Genomic DNA, 27,538 nt, shown 5'->3' with positions numbered 1-27,538 from the left:
TTTTGTGAAATAATCTTATGTAGGGAAAAAGATACTCCCTTTGCAGCCCACGATGTGTGGAGGGACACAGAGATATTCATCCAAAAATTATTAAAGATAATGGAAAACTATAAACAACTTACATTTTCTATAACAGAGAAATGGTAAACTAAAGCCCATCTATTCAATCTAATATTTAGTAGCCATTAAAAATGACTGACTTGAAGAATGTGAATAAATTAAAAACTGGTGAAAAAGTAAAAAATACATACAAAAAAGAAAACAGTGGTTTATATTACTAACAGTAATCTTTGTCTTTGTTGTTCTGTTTTCCAGTTTTTCTTTAATGTGCTTATTATAGTTTAAAATTAAAACAATAAGCTCAAGGGAGAAAAGGCTGTGCTACATTATTTTTAGTTGTAGTATTTCCATTTCACACACAAAACTCAAATCTTAAAAAGGTCATGGACTTATCAGAGAACTCAAGTCAAAAACAGAAGCCACCTCTTGTATTCTTAGTACAGCCTGTTCTGTTACAAATCTTACATAATACGAATTAGCCCATTGGTAAATAAAGGAATGATTTTAGTACAATGTAAGTCACATTGGTTTGTACATGATTCTTCTCAGCCTATGTTTTTGTACTACCAAATAACAACAGCTGAACCCAAAATAGGCTAACACAGTGGAAAGCAGCAAGCTGCTGAAAAGACAGTATGGTACACAATTCTCATTCAACCCATGTTCTTCTTCTTGGCACAGTTTGGCCACATGCTCTTTCTTGCAAGTGTTTAATGAGCTCTTCTTTCCAAATCTTTAGGCATTTTACCCTGGCCTTCATAATCCTGTACCTTCAACCCTTCCTCGCACCGTGTTCATCTTCTTTTAAAAATCCTAAACTAACCATATTACTTATTTGTGATAAATTTCATATATGTTTTAACATATTCTAGTATTCTCATTAAGATTTTTTTGTTAGTATTCTGGATACAAAGCTGCATATTTTTCACTTTTGAGTGAGCTGGCCCATCAGCTGAGCACAATTTTAGTGTTTTCAGGAATATATAAATATGCATTATTACTACAAAAAGATCTGTATATTTCACAATAAAATCAAGAAAACTTTCAATTTTATTTATTTTAAAAATTATAGTCTTATGAGAAACTGCATCTTAAAATGAACTGAAACCATTCACTAGCAGAGCATTAATAATATGCATGGTCAATTTGCTTCATAAAGCCAAATGCATAAATAGAAGGAAACCTGGGCTTGTAACATAACATTTTATTACTCCTTTAAGAACAGTATTTCAACGAACCATATAAAATTGTGGTACATAACAAACATTACTTTAAAAAAAGCCAAAATAATATGATGTGGGATTTAAAAAATATATTCTAATTTTTAGGAGTATAACTAGCTTAATCCAAGTAACTAATACAACCACTAATAAACAAATTTCTAAAGCTATCCAAAAAAGTAGATAAATGGACTATACACTTCAGCAAAGTACAAATTTGTGTTAAGGCTCCCATCTTCTATATTCTAAAAAAGAAAAAGAATTATTCACAAGGAGATTTTTAAAAGTGGAGAGTTAAAGCTTTGTGCAGTGGCAGTATCGCAGCCAATGAGGTTTATCTGAGCACAATTATTGCTAACTGGAAACTTTTCCCAATACCCCACTGCAATTACTTGCAATATAGTCAGCACTGGCAATTTTTGATAGTCTCTATGGAGACATAAACAAACAAATAAAATACGAAAAATAAATAAAAATAAAAGTGGAGAGTTCAAACCAACCCAGTACAATCACTCTGGAACCCATCTAGAGCTTGATTGTGTGCCTGCCATGGCGGTATCTTGAGAAGAAGGCTTGGGATTTAAATGTACTATTTTTTTTTCCACTGTTGTGCAGCTCATGCATCTCCGAAGGTGTCTAACAGAGATCTGCACATCTGCGTATTATGTTCAATGTTATAGTGATACCCTACTCTAGGATAAGAAAAATAAAATTACATATTGGAATTCTCTGAGCGTTTCCCAAAAGGTCATAGATGAGCATTTTTGCTTAGGTCGGTATTAACATCGGTAAGAGAGAAACGCTTCAGAGACTACATAAGAAAAGGGAAACAAAGCCACAGAATTTTCAGCATTACCTAAAACACAATATGCTGCATTACAGAGAATTAGATGTGTCACAGTGATAGCCTTTTTTGCCCAAAATAACTAAGAAACCTACTAAACACAAAACGTTGGTTTAACCAAACAGAATTTTGACTTATTTTTCTACACTTTTAACTGATTATATTAAAGACTGAGTTAACAAAAGGTTTTTTCTTTATATTTTTCCAGATGTTAGAACCCTTAAACGTTATCTAGCCTTCCACATTTAAACATCATGTAAAATAAAATTACATGGAAGACATTCCGAGACTTGTTTTTTCTCTCATCAAATTCATTAACATTATTGCAGCAGTAATTCATTTTTAGGGAGACTAGTATTCCACTTTATGAATATTCAATAATTTCTTATACTCTTAAGGAACATTTAATTGTTTATGTTTGGGACTACTACAAGTACTATTGTTATAGAAGTCTTTGTTCATATCACCTGGAATACAAGTGCCAAAAATTTCTCGAGTATACATCTAAAAGTTGAACATATGTCAAGAAGCAGAATTATTTGGTCACAGAATAGTCTTCAACTTTAATTGATGACCAACTGCTTACCAAAAAAATGCTGAATCAGTTACCACTAACCAGGAATGTATACACCAAATGCTTCATGTACTTGCCAAAATTGTTTTTTGCCAATCTGATGACTACTGTATTAGTCCGTTCTTAAGCTACTAGAGGGACATATCAGAGACTGAGTAATTTATAATGGAAAGAGGTTTAATTGGCTCACAGTTCTGCACGGCTGGAGAGGCCTCAGGAAACTTACAATCATGGCAGAAGGGGAAGCAAAAACATTCTTCTTCAAATGGTGGCAGGAAAGAGAAGTGCTGAGCAAACTGGGGAAAAGCCCCTTGTAAAATCACCAGATCTCGTGAGAACTCACTATCACAAGAACAGCTTGAAGGGACCACCCCCATGATCTAATCACCTACCATAAGGTCTCTCCTCAACACGTGGGGGTTACAATTCGGATTACAATTAAAGATGAGATCTGGGTGGGGACTCAAAGCCAGACCATATCAACTATGAAACTCTATCTCCTTGTAGTTTTAATCTGCATTTCCCAGATTAGTAACAGGGTGGAATACCTTTTCATTCATTTATATCTGTATATGGATATATAGAATATGAATATATAGATATATACGAACATACAGCTATGAATATATACCTATCTATATACCATTTGGGTTTCCTCTTCCATAAAGCATCTATTGAAGCCTTGTGCCTATTTTTCTATGAGTTTTCTTAATGATTTGTAATGTGTGGATACTAATACTTATATGTGATACAAATATCTCTCCCCAGTAGATGACCTGTCTTTTCAATCTCTTTATTAGTTGTCTTTTAATAAGAAACTTCTTTACTTTCATATGGTGGAATTTATTAACCCTTTTCTTTATGGTCTGCAGTTTGTTTTATAGTTTTTGCCTCCTCAACTCACCAAAAATGTATACACGTACTTTTTATCCAATTTCATCTTTCACATATAAACATAAAATTGTTCCAGCACCATTTATTAAAAACTTCAGGCCGAGCGTGGTGGCTCACGCCTGTAAGCCCAGCACTCTGGGAGGCCAAGGCGGGCAGATCACGAGGTCAGGAGATCGACACCATCCTGGCTAGCCTCTCTCTACTAAAAATACAAAAAATTAGCCGGGCGTGGTGGCGGGCGCCTGTGGTCTCAGATGCTTGGGAGGCTGAGGAAGGAGAATGGCGTGAACCCAGGAGGTGGAGCTTGCAGTGAGCCGAGATCGAGCTGCTGCACTCCACCTCCCGCAACAGAGCAAGATTCTGAGATTCCGTCTCAAAAAAAAAAAATTCATTCTTCCTGTTAGAAGAACCAATCCACCATCAGTCCTTAGCGTCCCTGCACACTCTCATCTGTTAAGAATGCAAGGCCTTTTATCTGGGCCATTTCTCAATTTTTGTCTGCTGCAAGCAAACCTGAGGTATGATTTAACATCTCCTACTAAAGAACAGGCTAACTTCCAACATCTCTTCTCTCATCCATGAGATACTGAGAAAAAAAATTTTTTTAATTTCCATGTGATTAAAAAAGGTTTTTTTTGGTTACCTATTTCTAACCTAAATGAGTTGGTATTACAATAGTGTATAAGGTATCAATCTCTAAAATTTGTTGAAACTTGTTTCATGGCCCAGTACATGATTAATTTTCATAATGATTCACTTGATATTTCTATGGTGTGTGGATGAAATATAAGTCCATTGGATGAAGCTTGTTAACCGCACTGTTTAAATTTTCTATATTCCTACTAATCTTTTTTTGGGATCTGCTTTCTACATCAAATACTTAGGCAGATATATTACAATCTCCTGCTACACTGGTAAAATTTTTCAATTTTTTCCTTGTACATCTGTTAACTTTTTGCTTCATTTTGTGGCTATGGTTATTAATTGCATGTAACTTTAAAACATATATACTCCTACCAAATTAGCCATTTCCCATTATGTATCAATTCTTTTTGTCTTTAAGTCTATTTGAAATGATGTACTAGCTTTCTTCCCATTAATATTAGCCAGGCAGCAACCTAAGTGTCCCATCAATGAAAGAAATGGATGTGGTACGTATACACAATGGAGTACTCTTCAGCCATGAAAAGGAATGAGATCAGGCCATGGGTGGTGGCTCACGCCTGTAATCCCAGCACTTTGGGAGGCAGAGGTGGGCAGGTCATTTGAGGTCAGCAGTTCAAAATCAGCCTGGCCAACATGGTGAAACCCCATCTGCACCAAAAAAAAAAAAAAACCCACAAAAATTAGTGGGGCATGGTGGTGTGAGCCTGTGGTCCCAGCTACTTGGGAAGATGACGCAGGAGAATCGCTTGAACCTGGGAAGTGAGGTTACAGCGAGTTGAGATCACACCACTGCACACCAGCCTAGGCAACAAAGGGAGACGACTCAGTCTCATAAAAAAAAGAGAGAGACCCAATCATTTGCAACAACATGGATGGAACTGGAGATCATTATGTTAAGTGAAATAAGCCAGGCACAGAAAGACAAACATCACATGTTCTCACTTATTTGTAGGATCTAAAAATCAAATGAATTGAAATCATGAACATAAGAGTGGAAGGACAGCTACCAGAGGCTGGGAAAGGTAGTGGGGGATTAGTGGGAGGGAGGTGGGGGTGGTTAATGAGTACAAAAAAAAAAAAAAGAATAAGACCTACTATTTGATAGCACAATAGGGTGACTATAATCAATAATAACTTATTTGTATATTTTTAAATAACTTAAAGAATGTAATTAGATTATCTGTAACTCAAAGGATAAATGCTTGAAAGGATGGATACCCCATTTCCCAGGAGGTGCTTATTTCACATCGCATACCTGTATCAAAACATCTCACGTACCCCATAAATATATACACCTACTATGTACACACTAAAATTTAAAAAAATAAAAAAAAAATTGCCAGGTGTATGTTTTTCCATCATTTTACTTTCAACATTTTTGTTTTCTTGTAGTCTCTATTCTATATCCCATATAAATGAATATTTTTTTAAAGGCATGCATGTATTTGGATTTACTTCTACCATCCTTTTTGGTATCCCACTCTTTCCATGTTAATTTTTATCTTTCTTTTCTTGCCTTCTTTGGTATGATTCTTTTTTCTCATTCCATTTCTTTTAATCCTCTATTAGTGTGGAAGTTATATACATATTTCTATCATTGAAATGTTACCTTATAATTCTTGATATATACTTCTAAAATTCCAGTTATCTTTAGTCTGCTCCTAAACAACAAATAACAATAAATATATATATACATATATATATATATATATATATATATATATTTTTTTTCTTTTTCTGAAACAGAGTCTTGCTCTGTCACCCAGGCTGGAGTGCAGTGGCACAATCTCAGCTCACAGCAACCTCCACCTCCCGAGTTCAAGTGATTCTCCTGCCTCGGCCTCCTGAGTAGCTGATACTACAGGCGTGCACCCCCACATCCGGCTTTTTTTCAAAAATATTTTTGGTAGAGACTGGATTTCACCATGTTGGCCAGGCTGGTCTCGAACTCCTGACCTCAAGTGATCTGCTCACCTCGGCCTCCCAAAGTGCTGGGATCACAGGCGTGAGCCACTGTGCCCAGCAACAATAAAAAGATCTTTACATGCTAGCGTCAATCACCTTCTCCTTGTTTATAATATAATATAGCTTTTTCTTTTTCGAGACGGAGTCTCCCTCTGTTGCCCAGGCTGGAGCGCAGTGGCACGATGTTCGCTCACTGCAAGCCCTGCCCCCCACTGGGTTCATGCCATTCTCCTGTCTCAGCCTCCTGAGGAGCTGGGACCGCAGGCACCTGCCACGATGCCCAGCTAATTTTTTTGTATTTTTAGTAGAGACGGGGTTTCACCGTGTTTGCCAGGATGGTCTCGATCTCCTGACCTCGTGATCCACCCGCCTCGGCCTCCCAAAGTGCTGGGATTATAGGCGTGAGCCACCGCGCCCACCCAATATAGCTTTTTCTTAACTTCATAAGATGCTATTACTATTTATGCAGTCCATTTTTATTCACCCATATAATTGTCACTCTCTTTCATCGTTTCTTCTTAAATCTCAGATTTTCTACCTATGATCATTCACTTCTGCTTAAAAAATAGTCTGTCAGTGAACTTTCACATTTTGTTTGTATGAACATGTCTTTATTTTGTCCATGATCTTGAAAGATGTTTTTGCTATAGAATTCTACACTGTTATTTTGTCTCACATATCATTTCATAGTCCATTACTATTTCCATTACTGTTATTGAAACCTGATAATCCTTTGGAGGCAATGTCTTTTCTCTTAAAAATGTTCCCTTTATTAACCTCTTTTGTATTTTCCAATTTCTTGTCTATATTGTGCTCTAAATTTCCTAAGATTTACCTTTCATTATGCTAACTTTTCAATATATTTGCTTTTATACCTATTCACTGAATTTTAATTTCAATTACTATTTTCATTTCCAGAACTTCTGTTTCTGTTTCAACATGTTTGCTCTTTTTATTTTTAAGCCTCTTACTGAACATATTAAATGTATTTATTTTCTATTTTCCATCTGATAATTCCAAAATGTGAACTATTTGCAGATCTGACTCAAATGATTCTCTTATATTGTGCCTTTTTCCTTGGATGGTCTGCAGTTTTTATTATAAGCCACTTATTTTCATTAGAACTTTACCAATGGGAATTCTTTGATAATGATGATTACACGTTAGGTTTTATCAGGCCCTTGGGAGTAGTAACAGCCCAGGATCATTTTAAATTCTTAAGGTTTAGTGTGAATTCATGCTGCAACTAGTGTGAGAACTGGTTTGTGGTAGCACATTTTCAGTGACATTTTTTCGATTTACAGTAATATTCGAGAAAAAAATTTACCTGTAGAAACCCTGGGGGCATAAAGGGAAAGAATTTCTATATCACTCTTACAAAAGTGCAGTACAATGGGGCTCCAAATTAATGAGGAAGACTATTTCCTGCTAAATGCTCCACCCTGATTGGGTCTAGGCTTTGCTTCCTGATCCCTGAGCCCCACAAAGCCAAGAACAGAGAAGCTCACCTGTATGGCAAATATCCTCAAGGCAATAGCCAGGTTCAGAACTCAGCTTGCCCTAAGTACTCTCCCCTTTGTGCCAGAGCACTGATGCATTTAAGATTTTATTTTATCCAGCATTTTAGGTTGTTTTCAGCAGAAAGCTGAAGGTACTTGGTACCTTGATCCAGGTACGTGGTTCACCATGCTGCTGGAAACAGATATTTACATTAATTTCTGATGACAGTGTCACTAAAGTACATTATCCTTTATTTTAGCACATAATTTCTTATGTTTTCCTTTCTGCCTCAGCACACTTGAGAAGTTTGACATAATTCTAGCAAGAGTTGCTCATTATGACAACGAATCCCAATCGGAAGTAGGTAAAGTACATATCCCTGGAGGTAAATGATTAATGGATACATTCTACAGGTCACAAGTGTTGCAAATTTTCATTTTGTGCTTTCATTTCAATAATAAAAAATGTATTTTGCCATTTTCAAAGAGAAAAGTGAGAGACATTTTTAAAGAAAACTGCTCTAAGAACTAAAGTTGGAGATTCTCAAAATGAGATTTTTTTTTCTTTAAAAGAGATCCATATTATTTGAGAGAGGCACTGCTCCATACTGAAAGGTCTCACATTGCTATATTTAAGTTACCAAACAAACCTTACTTCCATATCTTAGTCCTCAATGGTACTGTATGTAGTCAATGTACCTGATTATACAGGTCTGCGATTCCTTATCTAAAAACCTTAGGGCCAAATATATTTCAAAATTCAGAATTATTTTGGATTTCAGAAAGGTAATACGATATCTATATATATATACATATATTTCTCTCACATCCTAGTGAAGTCTAAGGCAATACCCCAAAATAAATATGTTAATATTTCTGTGGCAAAATGTATATTCACACTAAGAAGGGGGTAAAGACCATCAATACCCTTATATCCACTCAGATCATGTTTTACCACTATAAGGGTTAAGAAAACTTTTGGTTTCCGGAGGATTTTGGATTTCTAAATCATGGAAATGGACTTACCGATTTATTATCTGTTACAGAATGGAAAGCCAGGTAAAATTCATTAGAATTTCACATACCACCACAGATCTGAATAAAATCTTAATAATGGTAAAGAGCTCACCTTAAGGGACATGAATTTAATGCATAAACTTTCTGATTCCCCCACCCCCACAAATACTTATAAGTCTCTTTTTTGTCTATCTGTGGTTTAACGGTTGAGGATACAGAGTAAGTAACCTCCTGGTAAGGAAATGTATTATGAATTACTATAATGTCAGAAGTACCTAAATGTACATAGGAATTTTAAATATAGAAATTTAAATCTATATAAAATGTATATAGGAATTTTAAATGCTAAAGTATTAGCTATATTGGACCACGATTATAGTATCTCTGCATCTAGCAATGTAGATAAAAGGTACAGAAAGAGATGTATAAGAGATATACTATTCAGAAGAACCTCTTCTGGTTCTTTTCTAAGAGACTTCAAATCAGAAACTTCTTGCATCTACTACATGCATGGCTCTGTTGTCATAGTTAGAGTCTATGGTAAATATTATATAATTTATAAAATGAAAGTCTTCTTCCTTTAGAAAGAAATTAACATACATAATACTAGGAGATATTGGGCAGAAACTTGAGGAGGCAATATATTTGAAGTTGAAATTGTGAAGGGTAAGGAACTCCATTAATTTAAATATTCGAAAAGTAAAATCTAAATCATTTATCTTGATATTAATTACATCTGGAGACAGTGAAGCAAGGGATTATCAGCATGAGCTGTGAAGAAATACTGCTTGGGTTCAAATCCCAGCCCTGCCTTTCACTAAGCTATGAGACTTATCAATTTAGAATTATACTACTACTTACTTTCGTAAGATTCTTAGTACAAATTAAACAACAAAAATAAAGCACTTAGAACAGAGGTACAGAGTAAGTATACAATGAATACTAGCTGCAGAGTTGGTAATGATGGTTATTACTATTATAAATTTTAAAATTATTAGCTTTCTTCCTAAAGTAGATGTATAAATATTATAACCTCCAAATATAAAGCTTAGGGTACAAAATCAGTAACAAGGCTTTATATTTTGAAGTTTTGAAATTAAAAAAATATTTGTCTAGTGTTAAGGATAGATCTCCCTCACGACCAATGATATCCACTGACAAGGTGGCCAAATGAGATCAGGACTTCTTGGAAGAGTGCCACAATATGTGTTTCATAATTTTCTTTATTATTCCACTTTCACTTCCTTACTATATTTGTCTCCATGCACTTTGCTTGCAGATATTTTGCCAATCATGCAACATGATAGAACCCTTCTTCTAATCCTTGTAGTTTAAATAATCCAAAAGAACTTAAAATACATAAACTTTTAATATTTTGTTATTAATGGCCAAGAAAGGTCTAAATTACTTTATTAACAGCTTTGTCTGATGCCAACATTCTCACACACACACAAAAGAATTTATGAACAATAAAAATAACTATACTACCTCTGAAATAATCATGAGTTTTCACTATTAATGCCATTCTCAATAATAAAAAGAAAAGACACAGCAACAAATGTAATGGCATCATCAAAACTGGACAAGAATATAAATGTCTCCTAGTTACATTCATTTGTATCCAACTAATTTAGAATGTACTATTCTGTTTCAGAATTCTTAAGTTAAAATACTCAAAATAATAATTTTCTATCCATTTTGAGATAATACTTTTAACAAATGAGGCAGATCTATGAAAAATATATAAATAACATGGTTAATTCCAGCCTAGCAACTACAGTACATTAAAAATACAGGTATACGAATATAAAATTTATTTAATGACCAAAAAAAATCCAGCTCAGTTAAGAAATTCTCATGAACATAAAGGTTCTGGGTTTTTTTCTTCTGGTTGTGTCACCCAGGCTGGAGTGCGGTGGCATGATCATAGCTCACTGCAACCTCAAGCTCTTGGGCTCAAGTGATCCTCCCACCTCAGCTCCCTGAGTAGCTGGGACAACAGACGTGTGTCACCACACTCAGCTAATATTCTTATTTCTGTAGAGGCAGGGTCTTCCTATGTTGCTCAGGCTGGTCTCAAACTCCTGCGCTCAAGGATCCTCCTGCCTCGGCCCCTCCCTAATTGTAAGGATTACAGGTGTGAAACACTGTGCCTGGCCAACATAAATGATTTTTAGTGTACTCTTTAATAACTTACATAGGTCCACAGCAAATAAAGCATAGCTGCAATTAACTCAGTTCGATTAATTATGGGTTCAATACCTTTAAAAAGTGCTTTTAAAGGTTTATTATTGAATCTCTTCATGCCACATTTTCAATTTTATTTAAGTTTCTATCTTACATATACTATAGTTCTTAGGGTCCTAAATCTATGTTGTTTCTAAATAATTGTTTAATTTTTTAAAATTTATATTTCATCCATTATATTGTCTAAGAATTCTTACTGGGAAATAAAATATAGCACTGAGAAAAGACTCAGATCAAAACAAAATACAATAGTCAATTCTTGATAGCCCAAAGCAAACTTAGGCAAATTTAGTGTTTCCTTGTACCCTTGGGCCAGTCACTGAATATCTTTCCTTATTACCTCTTTGGGTAATGAAGAACATCAATTGTGCTGTTTCTAATAAGCTTTACTACATGGAGTGAAAAAGAACCATGCCATCTGTTATTTCTACTAGAACTGGAAAGAAGTTGAAACCAACACTTGAATAACTGTACCAAGAGGCCTGAGGAAGACTGTAGTCAGTCCCAGGCTTTAAGCAAGAAATAATTAACCTCAAACTATATGGCTGTATCTAGCCTACAGACAAAATTGTTTCTCACCATTTTGACCCTACTACTCCAGCTTCTTACTTAAAATCAGTCCCATTAAATACTTAAACATGTGAATCCTGAAGCATATAAAAATAGGATTTTTTGGTTACACTTAATTTAAAAGTTTACAATCTCTAATTCTTTTTAGGTGGTCTTAAGATATTTGGAAACTTTAACTGCATGTCATCAGCAAATAAATCAATTTCACAAATGTCAAAAGAGCAACCAGAAAGCAGGCATCATCTCAGATTTGTGGCTTTCTTATCCAATCACTCTCAAGTAACCAATATTAAAAAAACAAATTGACTTAGGCTAAGATAACCCTACTAAAGGGAAAGAGATAGTCATTCACTGAATTCAGATCACTAAACAATGTTTTTCACAGAAAAAGAAATGTCTACTACAGAGCTATGGCAAAGCCCAGAAATCCAAATGTTTGTCAATTTTATGGAAACTGCCTAGCAATTAGTTCAATTCTTCACTGCAATTTATTTAAGCTTTGCCACTAAGATTTAATATATAATCAAATAAATTTCCATTCAATTTTCCTCTCCTTTCCTCACCTCCAATATTCTTAAGAAGGAACCACATTTATTAATTATAATAAGGTACCATTTCTCAAGCCTGGAAGCCACAGCATTGTATTTCCCAGATTTATTCAAAAGTATAATCAGATTACAATAAACTTGACATAATATATTTTAGCAGTTTATAGATACTAATATTTTCTAAATCTGAAGACTTCCTCATTTTTAAAAAGGAAAACAATTTTTTATTTTTTTTTCCTTGTAATTAAGGTTGGTTCTCACTCAAAAAAGGAAAACAATTTTCTTCCTGTTAATTTGTCGAGTCAGTAGCAAAAATAAAGTCTAGCATTTACTGAACGCACATTATCTGCAATGCACTGTGTAATAAACTTAACAGCCACTACAGCTTTAAAGATATTCCATAATCTCAGAATATCTAAAAACATTGGTAAACCTCATGTAAGAAAAAAAAAAGGCATATAAAAGGAAGGAACTCACAACCTTTCCTACTGATTTAACAATACATTTTTGTTTTGATTAAGATTCTCCATTATAAATAATGTCTATCCCCATAAAATCCAATACTGAGATTACAGGGTAAAATCAAATCCCAAATGTACTGCAAAAAGATGTATATTTGATTATAATGCTACATGATGTCATGCATCCAGGAGAACTGAAGCATTATGGTCTCTTAGGGGTAAAACTGCCTCTTGGTCATAGATTTAGGTGACACAGCATGTGATCCATTGTCTCTAAACAAAAAATGTGTGCAGCTGCATTTTCTAGTCAAGGGGGATGGGAGTGCAGAATACAAAAGGGTCAAAGATCTGTCTCGTGGAGAAATTGCTTCCCAAATGAGAGTAAAAAATGAAATAAAAGTGAGTGGGCGGAAACCTTTCTCCAACTCATACTAAAAGCAGATACCCTTAAAACTAAAACAAAATAAAAAAAATATGTGTGGCAACCTTCCACTGAATTCACTTTTCTCCTATACTAACTTGCCCAGATTCAATTTGTAAACCATGTGTTTAGATGCCACTTCTATTTAAATATTAATAATTTTCTGTCAATTGTACATAGTATATAGACTTTCTCTACACAATGTTGCAGTATTTGTCTCAAAAAGAAAAGTGTAGTCATTCGTCCCTTTCTTGGGGAAGTTAAAATGAACCAATAACCTACAAACCTGATATTTTCTGCATAAAGACCAAATACATTAAAATGAGTCCCTAGCACATAATCCTCCTCCCTTTCACAGAAACACCGATTTCAAAAAGCAGTACCACAAAAGATCTAAATTGAGTGAAAACTGTTTTAAGAAAAATGGTTATTTTTAATAAATGTTAAAAAAAATTGGTGACTAAATAATTCATAAACTTCTATTATCTCAAACATAGCACTTACATACCCTACACGTTACTAAATATGACAAAAAAGAACCACTACTAGCTCTTAGAGTAAATCTGACTTAGAAAACCCATCTACTTAAACTTCAGGATTGCTATCAATGCCACATCTAAACACAACTAAGTTAAAAGCAGAAAAAAACTGACAGCACAGAAATCAAAGAACAAAAATATAAGGATACAAATATACTTACCATCTAGAATCAGAAGTAATATCACCTGTACTATAAGTCATACAGTGACCAATTATTAGCCAACCAGCACTTTGGTTTTTTGACAGACTTGTACAGTCAGCCCTCTCCATCTGTGGGTTCTGTATCCATGGATTCAACCAACTGCACATCAGAAATATTTGGGGGGAAAAAAAGGTTGGTTGTATCTGTAACGAACAGATATAGACTTTTTTTTCTTGTCATTATTCCCTAAACAATACAGTATAACAACTATTTTGTAGGATTTACATTGTATTAGGTATTATAAGTAATCTAGAGACTTAAAGTACAGTATATGGAAGGAAGTGGGTAGGTTATATGCAAATACTACACCAGGTAATACAAAAAACTTGAGCAACTGTGGATTTTGCTATCTTCAGGAGGTCCCAGAATCAATCCCCCATGATATCAAGGGATGACTACATTGACTTGAAAAACAACACTGAAAGGAACAAAGTTATAGAAACCTAAAAAGTCAACAGATCTAATGTCCTAAAGGACAAATTTGATTGGCATTTGAATATAAACAAGCGGTCTTGTCATCAAAATTTGTTTATGTATAATATTTCAATGCCTTGAATATAAGTCGTAGTCATGCAGTAAATCATCTATAGCCAATTGAATTGCTCCACTGAAAAGAAGCATCTTTTAAAAGTATATTCGTGATCAGAAATAAATCTAATAAATGCAGACAATATCTTACTAACAGCCCTAATGTCAAATTTGGAAAGCAAGAGTAAAACTTAGGACTCTATACTGGTTGGTTTAATATATTGATTTTATATGTAATTCTAAAAGCAAAAATATAATTAACACAAAATTAAGTTGATTTTAAATAGGGTTACATTAGCCTCATACGTACCCTGACTTAAAAATATATTTATGCTAAAAAATTATTAAAGATATTCATGTTATTAAAGACTATCTCCAGCTGGGCACGGTGGCTCACACCTGTAATACCAGCACAGCACTTCGGGAGGCTAAGGCAGGTGGATCACCTGAGGTGGGGAGTTTGAGACCAGCCTGACCAACATGAGAAACCACGTCTCTACTAAAAATACAAAATTAGCCAGGCGTGGTGGCACATGCCTGTAATCCAAGCTACTTGGGAGGCTGAGGCAGGAGAATTGCTTGAATCCAGCAGGCAGAGTTTGCGGTGAGCCAAGATCGCGCCATTGCACTCTAGCCTGGACAACAAGAGTGAAACTCCGTCTCAAAAAAAAAAAAAAAAAGACTATATCCAGATCATTTTAGAAAGTAATACTTTCTAAAATAAATGTTTCTAAATAAACTTACATGGAATATAACCTAAATTCTAAAAAGCCATTATCAACTGCAGCTACATATAGCTAAGTAGTCTAGTGGTCACTACTAGCAGACATGGTTAGCAAGTGAGTGGATGTTAGTTCTATTTGCTACTATAAATACTGGAAAAGAAAATGACTATTTTTTTTTTCTTTTTGGAGACAGATTAATGTTTGCAGTATTTTGTTTTGCTTTTTTTTTTAAAAAAAAACCTGTTGAGTTTGAGATGTTTGTGAGATATCCAAGTAGGACAGGCATTTGGGATATACATGATCTAAAGTTCAGGAAAGAGGTCTGGTCTGGAGACAACTTTTGGAGTCATTAAATCTGAAATATCTCTCAAATCTGTCCACTTTTCTCCATTTTCACTGTCACAACTATAGCCTAGGTCAACATTATCTTTCATCCAGACCACTGCAAAGGTAGTATAGGTTGAATACTCACTCCTTATCAGAAATTCTTGAGACCAGAATGCTTTGGATTTGGGATTTTTGGGGACTTTGGAATATTTATTTGTATATATATGATGAGATACTTTACGGATGAGACCTAAGTCCAAACATAATATTCATTTGTTTCATATATATCTTACACAAACAGCCTGAAGGTAATTTTATTTTTCCCTTAGAGATGCTGAATAAACCATGTGTTGGTTTGAATAAACCATGCACCTGCATTTTGACTACAAACCATCACATTAGGTCAGGGATGGAATCTTCCACTTGTAGCATCATATTGGCACTCAAAAAACTTCAGATTTTGGAGCATTTCAGATTTTGGGTTTTTGCATTAGTGATGCTCAACCAGTATACATGAATGGAAACCCCTATGGTGTGTTCTGCACAACCACACACAGTAGCTCCTACAGTATCTTCCTAAATTAAGTCTCCCTACACTTATGCCAGACTCTCTCTTAATTTCTTATCTGTAATATAGCTAATGTAATATTGCAGAATGCAAATCTAGCAATGTCCCTTTCCTGCTTAATCCATCATGGGGACCCTTAGGTCAAAATCCTTAACCTTGTATACAAGACCCTGTGTATTTTAGCCATGCTCTAACCTTTCAGGACACATTTTTTGCCACCCTTTTCCTTGTTCTTTTCATTTCATATATCTGAATAGACCATGCTTTCTCCTCTCTCAGAGCCTATACACATCCTACTCCTGCCTGGAACACTCTTCATTCCACCTAACCCTGGCTAACTGCTATTTATTACTCGCACCTCAGCTTGGAAATCTTGGGAGAAGAAGGCCGGGCACGGTGGCTCATGTCTGTAATCCTAGCAATCTGGGAAGCCAAGGCAGGCAGATCATTTGAGGACAGAAGTTTGAGACTGGCCTGGCCAATATGGCAAAAACCCCATCTATACTAAAAATACAAATATTAGCTGGGCATGGTGGTGTGTGCCTCTAATCCCAGCTAACTGGGAGGCTGAGGCATGAGAATCATCTGAACCTGGGAGACACAGGTTGCAGTGAGCCAAAATCGCGCCACTGCACTCCAGCATGGGTGACAGAGGAAGATTCCGTCTCAAAAAAAAAGAAATCTTGGGGGAAGAATTCTCTAAAATCCCAGAGTATGGAGGAGCCCCAGTTCTACTCTCCCACAGTGCTCTTTTTGATAACAATTGCCACACCTGAGATGGTTTAATACATATCTTTCTTGACTAACTGAAAGCTTGATAAGGGCAGAGCTAGTTGTCTGTTTTGTTTATTGCTCAAATATTTGTTGTCCGGCAAATCTTGGCTCTAGTTCTGCTAGTATGTAATTTTGTCATCTGTAAAATGAGATGTTAGACTTTATAATAATAATATAAATTCTAATCAAAACTGAAATTCAAATATTACTAGCTTTCCTATAGATACATACACGTGAGATCTACATTTCCCCTCTGTATCTATTCCACATACACTCACGTTATATTCCATACATATTTACAGATGTATGTGTACATTACAAATACACACACAGAGAATGAAAGAGCTAGTACTTTCATAAATTAAAAAAAACTCATTGAATGCTTATTGGTAACAGGTATTGTTGTAAATACTTTACTAGTATTAACTCTTTTAATCTTACTCATAACAACCCTATCAAGTAGTTGCCATTATTAGTGTCTATTTTATATGCAGAAACACATACAGAGAAAGATTAAACAGTGTGCTCCAAACTGGAAGTACGGCTCTAGAGTTCACACTATTCACTACTACACTAGCCTGACATCCTGCCTAGATTGCTTTATAAGTACCAAAGACCAAAAACAAGCAAGCAAGCAAAAATCAATATATGATTCAGTATCTACATCCTCAAGCTAATGCTTCTGTACTAGAAGTCAGTCCAAACTATACTAATCCTGTTCAAATACATTTCTCTACATGCTTGCTTTTGATATTCTAACAACTGGATTGTCTACCTTCCCTATCATCATTCAGTCAAACCCTAATATTTAAGGCCTAGTAACAACTCCTCCACATAATTCCCACCCCCAGCTTTTTTCTGTTAAGAGTCTTTAAATCTCTCCATGTTCCAATTGCATTTACATTTCTTCTTTTTACTGTAATTATTTATGTTAAGAGAGCAAAAGAAACAATAGACATGAGATCACTTCATAAACACTAAAGTTATTTTATAAGATACTTAATACACACCAAGTCAAAAGTATTGTTAACCAAAGAAAGAAAATAGAAAACAATGGACTCAATATCCCTAAACAGAGTACTTCAAAAGCTCCTGGCTCTAACTTGCTGCCAATTTGAATAGAAAGGGAAAATTATACCCAAACCATACCACATCATTAAGTTTTGTTTTAACTAATCAAAGAAGCCATTTTAATCAAACTACATGAAACAAAAAAAAAAATTGAAGGATGAAATATGATATTCATTCAAATATTTACTGATCTAGGCACTTTGGGAGGCCAAGGTAGGCAAATCGCTTGAGGTCAGGAGTTCAAGATCTGGCCAAAATGGCAAAACCAGTCTCTACTAAAAATACAAAAATTAGCTGGGCAAGGTGGTGGGTGCCTGTAATCCCAGCTACTTGGGAGGCTGAGGCAGGAGACTCGCTTGAACCCAGGAGGAGGAGGTTGCAGTGAGCAAGATCGTGCCACTGTACTCCATCCTGGCTGACAGAGTGAAACTCTGTCGCAAAAATAAATAAATAAATAAAAAATTACTGAGCAATTTATCATTCACATACAGAATACTATACATTATACTATGTTTTCCGTTCTATTTTGTGATCTTTTCACTTTCTAAATTTCAGGTCTCTACTTAAGAGATAGTTGATGATATCTGACAATAGTATAGCAAAAGAAAACTTTTAAAATATGATTTTAATTCCATCTGAACAGTATTTCAAAGTAGTAATTGAAGGAAGTCAACAGTAAATTAATTTGTATAAAAAGCACTACTAAATTTGATAGCCATATGCAAAAGAATGAAACTGGACCCATCTCGCACCTCATACAAAAATTAGCTATAGAAAAGACTTAAATGTAAGACCTGAAACTATACTATAAAAATCCTAGAAGCAAACCTAGGAAAAACTCTTCCGAACATTGGCCTAAACAAAGAATTTATGACTAAGAACTCAAAAGCAACTGCAACAAAACCAAAAACAGAAAAATGAGACTTAATCTGCTAAAAAGCTTCTGCACAGCAAAAGAAATAATCAATAAAGAGACAACTCACAGAATGGGAGAAAATATTAGCAAACTATACATGTGACAAAGGACTAATATCCAGAACCTACAAGACACTCAACAAGAAAAACACAACTTTATCAAAAAGCGGGCAAAGGGCATGATCAGTTACTTTTCAAGACACAAAGCAGTCAACAAACATGAAAAAAATGCTCAACATCACTAATCATCAGAGAAATGCAAATTAAAACTACTATGAGATACCATCTTCCACCAGTCAGAAAAGCTATTTATCAAAAAGACAAAAAATAACAAAGCTGGCAAGGATGTGGAGAAAGGGGGAATGAGCATATACTGTTGGTGGGAATGTAAAGTAATACAGCCATTACAAAAAACCGTATAGAGGTTCCTCAAAAACTAAAATCAGAACTACCATGACGTTTCCGGTGACAGAGAATTCTAATTACCTTAATTTGATCATTATATGTTGTACCAAAATATCACATGTACCCTGAAAAATATATCAATTATAAAAAAGAAAAAAACAGAATATTTTTAAAATATTGATATACCAATAATAAACCACCATTATGACTAAAGTCCACCTCATCCAATCCCTACACTTTGGGGAAAGTAAGTTCCTACTCTGTGTTCTCATAATACCCTTTAATGTATGTTTAGAAGAATATGTCTCATAATACAATTATTTACTTACATGCATCTTATTCCTAGCACAGTATAAATGAAAGCATTCATACTTTCAAGAGATTGAATCCCAAAGTTACAACTAAAAAAAAAGAAACAGAATAAAATAACATCTCTATAAACAATAAAAGCAAGTCTGAAAGAGATACTCATAGAAGAGATAAAAATGAACTCCTATTTCAAAGCAAACTTAAAAAAAATTATATGAGAAACACATATATCAGATATACATAGTATTATATATATATCAAATATATCAGAATTAGAAAAGCTCAGAAGAAATGAGGTGCTCAAGAAAGAATTTAAAATAAAAGAGAAAAAATCATTTCAGAAACGAAGACTTAAAGGATTACGAGAAAAAATGTATTGGATAAAATCTTAGAGAAACAGAAGGTGTAAAGAAAGAAAGCTTAATGAAAAATAAAAAAAGGAGGGGGGAGTGCAAGAATCTGCATGAGTGTGAACATGAGCAAGAAAGCAGGCTTAACTATAGCATCTAGGGATACATACTTGAATAATAAAACCAAAAACGTAATTCATTTTCAGAAAAACCAAGACAGTGGTACTTTTTAAAGGACAGGGTTACACAGGTGCTAGCCTTATAATTCACTAAGTTACACATTTGTTTAGTGTGGTTTTCTGCATTTGTTTCACTTTACAATTACAAAAAAAAAAAAGAATTTAGGAAAATAAACTGCTGCTGACATTAATTTAAAACTACCTCTAGTCCAGGCACAGCAGCTCACACCTGTAATACAGGCACTTTGGGAGACCGAGGTAGGCAGATCACCTGAGGTCAGGAGTTCGAGACCAGCCTGGCCAACACGGTGAAACCCATCTCTACTAAAAATATGAAAAAATTAGCCAGGCGTGGTGGCTCATTCCTGTAGTCCCAGCTACTCCCAAGGCTGAGGCAGAATTGCTTGAACCCCAGAGGCGGAGATTGCAGTGAGCCGAGATCACGCCACTGCACTCCAGGACGGGCAACAAAGCAAGACTCCATCTCAAAATAAAAAAGGAACTTACTTGCTATTATAATTATGTATAATTATTTGCTTACAGTTCTATCTCAGCCACTAGACCTGTAGTTCTCAAACTTTCAATGTTATCCCACAATAAGAAATGTATTTTTTTCATGGAGACCCACAATATACATACACATATAACTAAAACAAAAATTTCATGAAATAATACTTTTACCCTTACCATATATAATGTACTAAAATTTATTTAGATTGTTTTTTAATAAAAGCTGTTCACAATTTCATGAAACAATACTTCTACCCTTACCACATAAAATGTATCAAAATTTTTTTAGATTGTTTTTTAAGAAAAGCTGGTCACAATTTTCCAACCCAATTCAGTCACCCATTTAAGAAATACTACACTAGAGTCTAAATCCTTGTTGGCAGAACTCAATACATTCATTTGTATGCTCTAGTACAGACCATAACATGTAGTGAACATTTAAATGTTTAAATGAATGAATAAATATAGTAGATGCTGTACTAGAGAACTGAAATGGTATCTTCATTGCTTTGGGGCAAGTTAAAAAAAAAAAAGAGAAACGTGAAACAGAAAGGCTCTCAAGTCAAATTGACGGACCAGCCACCAACATACTTATGCAATCTCTGACAAATGACCTAACCTCCTTGAGTCCCAGGGAATAATACCACTTACTTAACTTGCTAAAACAATAAAGTACCAACATTCCTGCCACAGAGTAAGCATTCTATAAATATTAGTTTCTCTCCCTACCTTGTATTCTTCCCTACTCCTTCTTAGGAACAGATCAAGATGTAAGCATCTCATCCTAACAAATACTCATTTTTTTAAAGACTTCAGATTGTAATACAAAGATTAATGATTTTTTTCAAGTCTGAGAGATTTGGGTAAATATCCAGTATTGCATTTACACAATTTCTCATTATCTGTTTATGAGAATATGACACTCCTTATAGCATTATTGATAATTAAATTATGGCCAGGTGTAGTGGTTCATACTTGTAATTCCAGTACTTTGGGAGGTTGAGGTGGGCAGATCACTTGAGGTCAGGAGTTCAAGACCAGCCTGGCCAACATGGTGAAACCTCATCTCTACTAAAAATACAAAAATTAGCCAGGACAGGCACGGTGGTGTATGCCTGTAGTCCCAGCTACTTGGGAGGTTGAGGCTGGAGAATAGCTTGAACCCGGGAGGCGTTCAAGCCGAGATGGAGCCACTCACTGCACTCCAACATGGGCAACAGAGCATAACTCCATCTCAAAAAAAAATTAAATTATATACTCATGTGTCTAGTATAACCATGCCAGTACACAGCAGACACAATAAAGACTGCAGTTGTTGCTATGATTATTAATAATCATTGTTCAATCAGCATAGAAAGAGGTAGTATTTAAACTGAATTTTTAAGGATGGAAGGGTTGGACAAAGGCATGGTGCAGTTAAAAGAATCAGTAAAATCTTAATTATAAGAAATCTCTTCTCCTTTTTTTCCTATTTCCTCTTGTAAGGAAAAGAAAAAAACTACAAAGATGTAAATGTGTCAATTTCCACAATTCTCTATCTCCAAAGTTATATACAAAACTCAGAATAACCACACTAACCCAGTATCAATGCAAAATTTGAATGTAAATATTGGCCCGATGAGGTGGCTCATGCTTAAAATCCCAGCGCTTTGGGAGGCTGAGGTAGGAGGATCCCTTGAACCCAGGAGTCTGAGAAGAGCCTGGGCAACATAGTCAGACCTCCCCTCTACAAAAAAAAAAAAAAAAAGAAAAATTAAAAAATTAGCCAGGGGTGGTGGAGCATCCCTGTGGTCCCAGTTACTTGGTAGGTGAGGCAGGAGGTAACTTGAGCCTAAGAGGTGGAAGTTGCAGTGCACTGTGATTGTACCACTGCACTCCAGCAGGGTTGGGGAGTGTGACCCTGCCTCAAAAAAAAAAAAAAGATTTTAAACATATAAAAATTCTGTTCAATGGGCTATACAATTTAAAGTGTATTAATGACATATTTTAGAAAGAATTTCAATTAAGAGTTCAAAGTAAGAGTGTTTTGTAGTTAACCCAGTTTACCAGAAAAATATTAACTGGAATCTTTACTTAATAAGTCTTTAATAAAATTTTATTCTCCAATAAAATTGGTATTATTTGGTTAAAAACATTCTCAAAAACATTTCCAATGTTAGGATGGCAGCACGGTTCTACTCTTCTATTAAATATACAGTAAATTCCCTCCAAAAACATTTATTATCACTTTGAAAACTTTGGTTAATGTTTTTTATTTTCTCAGCCTCATTTTCTTTTTCCATAAATAAATAAGCATGGCTTCTCATAGAGAGACCAGGGTCCCTGTTGTTTTCCCCATGTGTTTTCTCCAACACACCTTTCAAAAAACTTCTCATAAAAAAAAAAAAAAGCTTTTGAGTAGCAGAAGCACCAATAACTGTAAAAATACTAGCAAGAAGGCAAGAATTTTCTTCTAACACCTGTAAACATTTTTAAGATAGGAAGATAGTTAACAGTAATTAAACTATCCCAGTGATTTGACAGTAATATATCTACCTGGGAAGAATCAAAGTAATTTTCCATTATCTGTGCTGGGAGCAAAGAGATGTCTATTTTTATGGTATGTCTATTTAACCTTTATGCTAATAGCATATATTCTAAATGTTTACTCAAGAGCTTTTATTATTTAGCCTTTTAGGGCTTTAGTAATTTTATGTTTATAAACTGTCAACGAAATCAGGACCTAAGGTGAGGAGACACATCCTATGTGATATTTAAATCAGGCAGGCTCCAGAAGAAGAGAAATGTCTCTCTTGCTCACCACTGTATTCTTAGCAACTACATACAATAGATACTAAATAAATATCTGTCCAACTTTAAATATTCATTTATAGAAAGGAAAATTAGGTTGAGGGAAATTAAAAAATACATGAATCAAAATTAGGTTAAGGCTTTTGAGTATGGCACGTACTTAGCGACTTGCTTCCAAAAGAGTAGACTGGAAGGAGGCAGGAAAGTGGGCGAAACTCCACAAAGACCTCAACCATGTGATCAAGGTAATTATCATCAGTTTTATCATGTTGTTAGTTTGTATCATTGATATGATGTGATGAGGTTGGCACTTCATCTCTGTTATCTTCCTCCCTAAAACTCATAATCCCAGTCTAATCATCAGAAAAATACCAGATAAATCTCAATTGAGGGATATTCTATAAAATGTCTGACAAGTACTTCTTAAAACTGTCATAGTCATCAAAACAAAGAAAAGTCACAGAAAGTGAAATCCTGGAACAACAAAAAAAAACATTAGGGAAAAATTAGTGAAATTGGAGTAAAGTATGTAGTCTAGTTAATACTACTGTAACAATTTTGTTTCCTTAATTGCGACAAATGTACCATTGCAATGTAGGAAATTGAACAGGAGAAACTGGGTGAGGTATACTCTGTCTACTAGCTTGCAACTTTTCTGTAACTATAAGACTATTCTAAAATAAAAAGTTTATTTAAATAGAAAAGTTAGGGTAAGGGAAATAAAGTATATATGAATCAAAATCCCTTAGAAGCAAATAATAAACGTTCTTTTGATTCCTTTATCTTTAGTGAAAGGACAGGGATAGCATTCTCATTTATGAAATAAAATTACTAATAAAACGGTACCATAAGCCAGGCGTGGTGGCTCCCGCCTATAATTCCAGCACTTTGGGAGGCTAAGGCAGGGGGACACCTGAGATCAGGAGTTGGAGACCAGCCTGGCCAACATGATGAAACTCGGTATCTACTAAAAATACAAAAATCAGCCAGGCGTGGGCACCTGTAATCCCAGCTACTCTGGAGGCTGAGACAGGAGAATCACTTGAATCCGGGAAGTGGAGGCTGCAGTGAGCCGAGATCGCGCCACTGCACTCCAGCAATACTATATGCATTGCACATATCTGTAGTATGAATTTTGAAGTCACATATGACCAAAGCAAAAGCTCCTTTAAATGTTAGTTTTCCAAAGCATCAATCTTTGTTCTCAACCCTTCAAAAATTCTTTTTTTGTGTGAGACGGAGTCTCGCTCCTCTCGCTCCGTTGCCCACGCTGGAGTGCAGTAGCATGATCTCAGCTCACTGAAACCTCCACCTCCTAGGTTCAAGCGATTCTCCTGCCTCAGCTTCCCGAGTAGCTGGGACTACAGGCATGCCCCATGAGGCCCAGCTAATTTTTGCATTTTTGGTAGAGACAGGGTTTTGCCATGTTGGCCAGGCTGGTCTCAAACTCCTAACCTCAGGTGATCCTCCTATCTCAGCCTCCCAAAGTGCTGGGATTACAGGCACGAGTTAAGCAATCCCTTTTTCAAGAGATGAGAGCCTGGCTACATTGTCCAGGCTGGAATTGAACTCCTGATCTCAGGAGATCCTCCTGCCTTAGTCTTTAAGTATTTTATGACCTTATTTACTTTTCTTTCTCAACTAAAAATTGCTCTTAGTGGTTAGCACATATACTTATTTCTCAATTGCATTGTCTTTTCTGCCCTGAGGCCTAGATACCACTTCAATATCTTTATCTATTTTCTCTGATTGAGCACCATCGTTATGGGGTAATTAAAATTCCAATAAAATGATGTTGCTATAACTTCTCTATACAGTTCTTCTTTCGCAGATTTTAAATGGTTCCTGTAGTTTAACATTCTTCAAGTAAAACTGATTCAAATAAAAACATACATTACAGAAATAATTCAAATCTATCAAAGCATTCACAAAATGAAACGATGCATTAGTAAACAAGGACTGTCCTTAAATTCAAAAATTTTCCAAACTCTCCAAAAGTTTATTTTTTATCTCCAACTCTTTGACCTTCTACTTTTATATAGTCTAAAAACTATATTTTATTCTCTTAAAATCAGTTCATGTTAACATTCATATTAACTTCACATTTTTTCAAAAAAACCTTAAAAAGTATACATATACACCAATCAAATCACTACTTCATCCCTAAAAAAGTATTTTCACTGTTAATGTTATTTACGTATGTTTAGATCACAATTTTTATGTAAAAAGAAAAAAAAAACCTGAGATATTTCTAAAACTATCAAAAAGAAATCCTCCAGATAATGCAATTATTTCTGATTACATTAGAATCTCTCATTAATGGTTTTGAAATTCAAGTAATATTTTTTCCCAAAGTTGGCAAACTCCATAATGCACTATTCTACTATTCCCCATCACTCTATGATGGTACCTAATAATGCTGAGGTTTTAAAGATGGATCATCAAAACAGCAGAGAATGGCAAAAAACGTCAGTATACACCTTAGAAGTCCCGCAAGGAAACAGAGGTAAGTCTTAAGATTCGGATGGAACAGGTACAGGCATTAATGGCTCAGCTTCCTCCTCTTCGCCATCTAAGAAAGCACCAAGATAAATGTACAAGCAAAGCGACAGCACAGTTACAAAGCCCCTGGCTACCAGAGAAACCTCAGCCCCTAGTGCCGCCAGTGCACTCTATTACACTCAGCCGACCACGTGGCTGTCACAATCAGAAAAAAGATATGAGAAACAGCTTCAACTAACCTGGAAATACTTAACCGCCCTCCTCCCCTCACCTCGGAGTTGGGGTGGAAGAAAGTCTGTGTCATTTCTTTGCACGCTAAAACTCTTTTCCCAGTAGGAAGAAAATGAAGTTCAGAGACTGCTGTAAAGAGACTTTAAAGCAGAAATCCAGTGCAAGAACACTGCGAGAGTGTGGCTGCTTCTGGCTCCTCAGCGAAGCAGACACCCCAACTCCCGAGAGCTGCGGTGGGAACAGAGGCATTTTGCAAAGGTGCAAAAGCGGGTGGAGTTAAGCAGGAGTGGAGGATGGAGCACGGAACACATGGACCTGGGCTGCTTTCCCCTAACTACCACCGTCCTGCCGGGTTCCACACAGGCTGCTGCAGCAGTGGGGCAAACTCGGAAGGCTGAAGGGCCTCTCCCACCGCAGACCTCTCACCTTGCCAGGAAAGAGAGGACTGAAAGGCAAAGGTAACCACGGCCCCAAAGGAGGCGGCGATCAGGAAGTGTCCATATTGCAGCACTGAAACATTAGCTCCCTCTCAAGACAGCCACCCTCGGAGGCCCCCAAGAGGCGGTGGAGGGGCGAGAGGGTGCTGGGGTCGCCCCCCTACACACACACCCAGAACCCGCCTCTGCCCACCACAACGCTCGGCCGCCCCCGGCACCTCCCCGGGCACTACTTGGCGGGGCCCACCCAGTCCCAACTGGGGCCGGACGAGGACTCCGAGCCCGGCACGTCTCGCTCCACTTCAAGCCAGAGGAGGGGGCGTTGCAAAGGCTCCGAGGTGCTTCGGGTACTTTCCTAACAGCAGATTCCAGTCCCGAGCCGAGCCCTGAGGGTCCTCGGGACCCACTCCACCCCTTCCCGGAGAGACGACACCCTTCGCCGCGGTTTCCGCCGCGCGACAGCCCCTCCCGGGAGGTCATTACCTCTCAGGAAAAACTCCTAACTCCTCACAAGCCACACTCCCCTCAGTTCGACATCCCCCGGAGCCCACACACCACCCGATACGCGCGCCGGGGACACCCCCGCGCCGGCGCAAATTCCTCATGGGACAAAAATGTCCGGGCGCGTCACGGGACAGCCGCCTACGCGCCCCACGCCTGGCGCGGGTCGCTCGCGCTGCCTCCGCGCCCGGGAGCTGCGCCGCGGGCTGAGGCGGGGAGCGCCGACCGCGGGCGGCGCCGACCCAGGAAGGCACGGCTCCGCTCGGGACTCACCGTCAGCTCGGCCGACCGGCCGGGAGGCAAGGGACCGGCCAGGGAAGACACAATATGGCAGAGCACCGCAGCTGCTCCCTAAAGCTTCCAGCAGTCGCCTCCGGGAAGACGCGGCCACGAGCAGGCAGCAGCAGCTGCAGTGGCTGCTCAGGCAGCACCACATCCCCCTCCCGCTCGCTTCCTCCCCCTCCCTCCCCTTCCCCTTCCCCGCTGCCATGGCAACGCGGCGCCAAGGAGATTAGCCCCGCCTCTCCCTCCAGTCCCGCCTCCCGGGACCCCGAGGAAGGGGGCTCGGCCGACCGCTCCTGGTTCCCGCCCACCTCCTACCGAAGGGACGGGCCTGGGATCCGGCTGGCTGCCCGGCACGGCGGCTGGAGTGGGGGTGAAATGCAGGGTCCGGAAGGGCGGGGCTCAC

The 27,538-nt window shown here is 36.8% G+C and overlaps 1 protein-coding gene across 1 annotated transcript in view; it reads right to left on the bottom strand.

Moving 5' to 3' along the window:
* The window catches only part of FOXN2 (forkhead box N2), a 64,561-nt gene extending 37,271 nt beyond the window's left edge, over positions 1–27,290 (bottom strand). The window contains exons 1-2 of the mRNA XM_011981590.1: positions 27,124–27,290; positions 13,687–13,827 (exon numbers count right to left, since the gene is read on the bottom strand). The gene's annotated coding sequence lies outside the window, so the exon portion shown is untranslated. The remainder of the gene's footprint in view (positions 1–13,686; positions 13,828–27,123) is intronic.
* Between the last annotated feature and the right edge of the window lie 248 nt (positions 27,291–27,538).

The sequence above is a fragment of the Mandrillus leucophaeus genome, unplaced genomic scaffold (assembly GCF_000951045.1).
Source record: "Mandrillus leucophaeus isolate KB7577 unplaced genomic scaffold, Mleu.le_1.0 Scaffold229, whole genome shotgun sequence".
Taxonomy (NCBI): domain Eukaryota; kingdom Metazoa; phylum Chordata; class Mammalia; order Primates; family Cercopithecidae; genus Mandrillus; species Mandrillus leucophaeus.
The sequence above is the reverse complement of the archived record's forward strand: the minus strand, read 5'-3'. Positions and strand labels throughout refer to the sequence as shown.